This window comes from Lepidothrix coronata, unplaced genomic scaffold (genome assembly GCF_001604755.1).
Source record: "Lepidothrix coronata isolate B3197 unplaced genomic scaffold, Lepidothrix_coronata-1.0 Scaffold123, whole genome shotgun sequence".
NCBI classification, from domain to species: Eukaryota; Metazoa; Chordata; class Aves; order Passeriformes; family Pipridae; genus Lepidothrix; species Lepidothrix coronata.
In genome coordinates this window covers 522,169-529,765 of record NW_016690303.1, presented here as the reverse complement: position 1 = coordinate 529,765, position 7,597 = coordinate 522,169, and the positions used below count along the sequence as shown (strand labels likewise).

At 40.1% G+C, this 7,597-nt stretch overlaps 1 long non-coding RNA gene across 1 annotated transcript; it reads left to right on the top strand.

Annotated features, from left to right (window-relative positions):
• The first annotated feature begins 870 nt into the window (after positions 1–870).
• LOC108502702 lies at positions 871–7,387 on the top strand. Its single transcript, XR_001876572.1, has 3 exons — positions 871–1,917; positions 3,499–3,630; positions 6,700–7,387. It is a non-coding gene; the product is annotated as an uncharacterized LOC108502702 (long non-coding RNA).
• The last annotated feature ends 210 nt before the right edge of the window (positions 7,388–7,597 follow it).

Here is a 7,597-nt window from a genome sequence, read left to right as displayed (position 1 = left end):
GAAACAACATCTCAGCCTTGGCCATATTGATCAACATAACTGGTCTACTCTGGCCTCAAATCGGGAGGTCTGGAGACACACCATCTATAACGCTGCTGCTTCCTTTGAGAACACAGGATCACTCTCGAGGAGAAAAGACAACGCAGAAAGAATCGTGTCCTGCAGAACATACCATCTAAGGAGTCTTTCTGCTGTGCCTTTTGCAATCGGACATGCCTATCTCGTATTGGTCTCATTAGCCACCAGCGTGCTTGTAACAAATGTGGATAGAGCCTTTCCCAAATCTTCGTTCGTGAAGCCTAGCCATGATATGATGGGCTAGAAATGCCACCGGTGGAACAGCAAGTTCAAGATGACGAGAGGACATGGTCTTTAGCTGCACCAGAGGAGGTTTAGGTTGGTCATTAGGAAGAATTTCTTCACCAAAAGCATGATTAGATATTGGAACGGGCTGCCCAGGGAGGTGATGGAGTCACTGACCCTGGATGTGGCTCTCAGTGCCATGGTCTAGTTGACGAGGAGGTGTGTTGAGTCACAGGTTGGACTCGATGATCTCAGAGGTCTTTCCCAACCTAATTGATTCTGTGACTCTGTAGCTCCGGGAGGTGAAAGCTGGGAGCGGTCGGCAGAGGGACCGTCCCCCCGCGGCACTGGGGGCCGTGCCGGTGTCCCCGCAGTGCCCCTGGCGGGGGTGCGGGGAGGGACGGGCCCCCCGGCAGTGCCGGTCCCCGCCCGCAGAGGGCAGCGCACCCCGCGCTCCGGAGCTCGCCGCGGCCGCTCCTTTCCCAGCACTCGAGCTCTCCTTGTGGAAGCACCCGAGATAAGGCGCAGGTCTGATGGACCTGCCTTCATCCTCGCGACAGATGTGCCCAGGACGGCTGTTGATCTTAGTTAAACGGGGGCCCTGCTGCCACGTGTAGTTGGATGCAGCTCTCTGTGTCATTTCCGACCTGGATTCCAGTCCTGAGTCGTTGGCTTGCAGGAACTTAATTTTCAAGGCAGGCAATATTATTAGCAGGGCGTGCCTACCTAGCCTTAGTGATTAACGAGTTCAGCCCCACCAAGTCTATTTCCTGGTGCTGTCGCTATTGCATTTCTGATCATCACTTGTCTCCTCAGTGCTCCTTATCATTGATGGCTTTGTGGACTCGAATGCTCGGCACATGTTTCCTAGCTGTGGCTGGTAGCCTAAGCTGGTTTTCCCCATGTGACAGTAGTTTGCTGCCTAGAGAGATGAATTTATCAAGTATCTCTACAACTTGTCTACTTGAATTTCTTCCACCTCCGAGATCTTAGTTTTCACTTGAGAAGTGTATTGTTCATAACTATATGTTTTCTGATGAAGACTCTTAAACATTATTCACACACCAGCTGCAAAGGGGGCGTGATCTGCATTACCCACAGTGAAAACATCAACCAAAACTTTACTGGTGTTTGCAAGCACATGTCTCAATATGAAGCTATCTCATGGCTTAACAGATGTGCAGCTAGGATGCATGCCTATCTCTGTCTAGACCTTAGATGATATCAAGAGAATGATTCTCCAGTTGTACCCTGATCCTGAACCTTCTCATGGATCTTGAATTAGACCTAAGGGGCTATTAGATGGCAGTGCCTCATCAAGACTTGCATAGCATGTTCAGCTGTGAGACTCAATGGCCACTTTGAGTCCAAGAATGGGAGCTGTCAAAGGGAGATTGCATTTGAAATGACTCTCAGGTGAAGGACAGGGACTGCATGTTCACTGAAGGTCACTCTGCAGTGAAAGTAATTCTATGCAACAGGACACAGTTTGAGTCTGAGGAGCTGGATCAACTCCAATGCATTAAGATCAGTGTTGTTGAAAGATATCTGCGATAGACCAGTGGTATACTGACAGATCACCTGTGGGAATAAACAGCCTAAGGGTGTCTGCATGTAAGTAACTGAGAAGAAAGAAATTAATCTCTAATCTATAACACTGGAGATGCATTAAACAATAAGGTGGTGGTACAAGATTTAAGGGCAGGTACAAAAGCCAAAACAGTTGATTCTTTAATACAAATGGCTTCTGATGTCTGGTTTGGCATGCATTACAGGGAAACAAGAGCCAGCAAAATTCACACAGACTGTAAGCCAGACACAAATTCCCAGCCACAGGCCTGCCCAAGGAGAATCCTCATTTACACACATACATATATGTGTATACATATATATATGGAAGACTGCAAAAAGGGGAAAAAGCAAGTCTTACAGACAGAATCGTGTAGATATTTGGGAGATTTGTATGAGATAAATATAAATAGTGTTTCTGCAGAGTAACTTTGGAAATGTTTGTGTTCATTCAGCTCCATTTCTCACATGCTATATGACCAAGCAAATGTACCCACCTTGCCATTGATATATAGAAGTGGGGTTTGTTTTTCCCCCTGTGATTAAAGGTGTTCTGTGCATGCAGAATAAAGCAAAGAGGTTTGACAGTTTGGATGGAAGGTGACTGGGTGTCCTTTGTTTCTAGCAAAGTGTTTGAAATACATCTGATGGTCTGCTTTTAAATTAAGGGGAAATCTTTCCATCACTAAGCAATTTTAAAATAGAATTACTTTTATATTCAGAAAGCAGTTGGATTCCACAGTTAACCCTGCTTCAGTCTAGTCTCTCAGTAGGAGGGATCAAATACCCCAGAAAGACATGCAATTAATTTTAGCATGCAGGTAATGCTTTGCTCCAAGTGCATTTCTTATCACTGTAGACTATATCACATTAGAATTATTATTAAGGTGTCTCTGCTACTTGTATATCTGATTTAGCAGAGCCTACAAGGGCAGATAATTGGGAAAGCATCGGACTTTATGTTTTAGTAGTGAAAGTAATTTTATAGTGAAAAATTAATTTCTTATAAAAGATAATAATAAGTATTAAATAATCACAAGTCACATGGTCTTTATTTGATATTACAAATCCTATTGCAGATAACACTGTTGCCTTGAATCAAATAAGGATATCATACATTCACCAGGAGGGAGAAAAAAATGTGGTTTGGATCATCTCCATTTTTCTGAGCTTTTGTATAATTTTGTATTGTGGTAATGATTCACAGTCCAGAAAAGGCTTTCTTCTTCCTTTATAAGGCTTTTTTTCTGACAACTCTACCAAGCATTACAGTAGCATTTGTATATACTCCTTGACTGAGGTGCTCCAAGGGTAACAGTGTTATAATAGCAACAATGTTATTGTTAAAGCAGCAAATTAAAAAGTTAGTTGAATCTGATTTTATTTACATGTATATCTCCTGACAAACTAGAGGCCCACCCTTGAAAGTGCTTTGAAGAAGAACTTGGAAGAAGTTAAGTCTGTACCTTGCATTGAGATATGCATGCAAAATAAAATCAGATTCTTCTTTCTGAAAATGCTATTCAGTTGACATGAGATGGCAAGCTGGTTATAAAGGTTTCCAAGGCAGTGATGAAAGCATTGGGTTCTTTAGCTTCTATAATTAATCTTGGATATACTTCACAGGGTGGCACCTTGTACTCATGGAAGCATGACATTGCTGTAGCATCACCTTCCAGAAAAGAGCACAGTCTGGGACATACCTGTTCACAGGAGGTAAAGTACTTACTGCTGGTTTGCAAGGAGCAGCATAACAAGGTGTGTATGTATCTATCAGCCACCTAAATGTGCAGAACAATGCAGCAGAGTAGAAATTATACATATAATTAATTATATGTATAACTGTATTAATATGGATGTAGAATTGCGTGGGTTAGGCACATGTGTATTCTGCTTTACAGAATGTTGACAGGTATATCCTCAAGAAATGTCACTGAAAACATGTCAACATGTTACATTCTCTCTCTCTCTCTCTCTCTCTCCCCTCTACCACTGGGCTAAGTGAGGTAATATAAGCATATATAAATATTTAGACTTCTGTATTATTGCTGAACACTCTCCACATCTCTAGCATGAATAGTCCATTGAAGTCAGTGCTATTACACATGAGAGCAAGCAGTTTAAAACCCCCACCAGTATTATGTGCTTATAAAGTGTTCTTACTGCAAAAAATCAATACTTGATTAGCTACTAAGACATTAAATACATGACCTGCTTAAAAACTAAACAAATCTTTTGCCAGAATGTGGGTGTTGGATAAATCACCTCCTTGGGCCAGCACTAAGGTGATTCAGACACCCAGAACATAGTAACAAGGTGAAGAAGGAGGGAGAAACAGAAGAGACTTGCTGAATCACTTGGAAAGTGGCAGTCACACCAAAAACTAGGCCTCCAGGGTCTCAATGGCCCTGTCCAACTCCACCTGGGACCCCCCCCCTCCACTGCCCATGGGCCCAGGAGCCCCACTTCAGCTCAGCTCAGGGCCTTCAATTCCTGCCTAAGCTAAGGGTCTCCAGCTGTGTCTTCAGCTCCTGGATGGAGCCCTGGGATGTATGCTGTGGTCTTGTCTCCAGAAAACAAACAAACAAACCTGATTTCTTTATATGCATGGAAAACTGTTTAAAGAATGTTACTAATGTGTCCACTAGTTAGTCTGGATTTCATATTTACAGTGTCATGGAAGTAATAGTGGTTGAAAAGCACCTCTCAAGGTCAAACATCATAGGGTAATTCATCTTGTAAGAGAAATCATGAGGTCTCCAAGTCAAAGGAGGTCAACTACATGCACAGTCCAGGTTCCCAGGGCTTTATCCAGCCTATCTTGTAAAACTTGCAAGATAAAAACTACACAAATATCCTGTATCACAGCCTCCTGTCAGGCCATCTGTGGCTTTGTCTGGCCAGGCCTTGAAACCTTCAAAAATGGAGACTCCATCACTGATGCAGATTACTTGTTCCAGCACTGCATTACAATCTTAGTGAAGGAGGTTTTCCTTACACAGTTTTTAGTTATGTAAAAACATTCTAATATGCTATATGTGTTCAATAGATATAGAAGCTACTGTACAGATCCATTTGCCCTCCTTTAAATATTTAAATATTTGTAATATGCATTCAAGTTCTCCAATGAAAAAGCACTTTAGAGCTACACATTAATTGTTTTAACAATCCCAGTGCTCCAGATGGAAAAATAAAAAGTCTATCATTGGCTCTGCCAGCACAACCAGTATTTCAGGTACAGTTCCAAACCTAATACAAGTTTTCAGACTCTGTCATGGATTTAAAACTAAGATTATTGATAAATGCCCTGGTAGTTCCCTAGTGTATAATGTGTTCTCCTTTAGAATTATTTCAAAAGTGTTTCCATGGCTTTAGATGCTGGTATGTTGTAAAAAGAGTAGGGTTTTCTGAAGGATGATAACTAATTTCCATCTTGCATGATTGTCTTGTTTGGACAGTGCTTTTTCACATGTTAAAATATATTATAATCAAATGATTCCATCTATCAAACCATTTCATTATTTTTATCATAATAACCTTTCTCACGGGACTCAAATAACCCATTAATAGACTTGAGAAAAGGCTGGGATAATATGATACTACTCCTGCGTTCATGTTCAATAGTAGACAATGATGAATTTCATATGAGGTTTTAAAATAAATCAAAATAAATGTTAGGTGGATTCTTCATCCTTGGGCAGCCTGTTGAATTATTTTTGCAGGTACTCATCGGGCTACTCACTATAAATGTAATGATGTTTACAATCACTCTAAGATCGGCAACATGGTGTTTACAGAATTCCATGAAAGTCAGCAAAACTGTGAACCAAAATGGAAAATAAATTCTAAAACCAAGACCAGATCAGAAGAGATATGACACATGCACAGCTGGGGATGTATGAGTGCAGAGTATGTTTTCTGATGTATATTATGGAAATAATGTGTGGAAAGGATTGTTGGATTTTATTTAACCTAAAATTTTTAACACCTGTTCCTGGCAGGCACCTGCTCTTTTCCCCTTTTAAATATTGAACAGTTTATGATTAATTTAGTACAAGATAGAACATGCAGCTCATAGCACAAAGAACCACAGAGCATCTTTTTTTTCTGTAGCTTGTTTTTTAAACTGTTCAGTAATTTATCACAAGAGGAGAAAGACCTTGCAGGAAAAAACAAAACAAAACCAAAAACCAAACAGTCTTAAGATCACAATTGAAATAAAATACTTTCTCAATTGTTTTAATAATTTGGCTAAGGGCCTACAAAAACGGTTTTATTTTCTTTACCAGTGTTTACACTTAATGTCAGTAGGAGGAACTACTAATCACATTCTCTCTATGAAGTGCCACTGAACAGTATTACTAGTACAGAGTAACACAGGCATGCTAGGGAAGGTCCAGTAAATAAAGTTTAACTTTAAATTTCAGCTTCACCTGTAGTGTGTACAGCACACACCTCTGAAAGTCATGGCCAAGAATCTCAATGGTGTGAAACTCTCTACAAATTCAGGGAGCAAATAAATGCAATTCCTACCACACAGACGATGCAACAAATGAATACAAGACAGAAGAGGAAAAAGAAAAAGGAAGCAGTTAGATAGCCTGTGCTACATGATCCACCATAATTTTTGTCAAAGGTTCTGCTGGCATCATGGGCAAGGGTGAACTCATAGCTTACAGGAAAGAATTTGTAGGTGAACTTTTTTTATGGATAATTTGGCGTAAAACAAAAGCAGGCAAACTTACAATTTTCTTGTTAAGCCACACAGTATGCTCGAATATGCTTTTTTTTGTTTTGTAATGGTAAACTCCATATGCAAAATTACAGGTCTCATTTGGAAGCTTCAATTCAACTCAAGAAGATCCAGTAATTTTTCTAAGTGAGATGATCTGTGAAGATCATGCCTGCAAAGAACTGTGAAGGCAAGCAGCTAGGCTCCCTTTACTGAATGTGCTAAGAGCATGAAATATATCTCTTATATTTACAGTTATAGAAATAAAGTTATATTCTAGAAATATAACTTAGATTGTTATCATAGCAATAAAGTAGGCCTGTGAGTTATTTGCAGTCTGCAATTTTTCCTGGTCAGATTTGTAGTTGGCCTCAAGTAATTTCTTTGTGTTGCTTGGGAAATTGAATTCCCTTCCCCCTCTGTAGCTTGGTGGCTGAGTACAAATACAACTGCTTCGATGTTTTAAGAGCATCGAGTGACTGTTTTTTTCCAGGCTAGAAGACATATTGCTGAGAAGTTCCACTGACTAAATGTCTGTTCTCTCAAACAGACATTGGAAAGCATGTTTGTAATTTCATACTCTGTTTTGTTAGATATATACAAATGCGGAACTAAAACCAAACAAAAATCCATTCCCTAAAGAGAATAAGTGTACACAATCTGTACAGAAAACTATTTCCAAGCAATACAGACACTAAATGGTATTCTTAAGTTTTCTTTTTAATATCATTTTACTCCAATAGCTCTAATTAGCAAAGGCAAAAATAAATACCTGAAGCATTTTTCTTTGCATTGGAAATATGAAAGAGAAACAGCAGCAAGAGGTCTCATCTCCAAAAAGGATACCTGTGACGGTGGGCACTGTATTCCTGCAGAATAAAGATGGCCTCCAGAGAAAACTGTTTAAGGCTTAAATACATGATGGAATACAGTGGGCATGCAAGCAGCACTGTTTCACTGAAGGCAATTGTATATAGACTAATAGTTAATTAT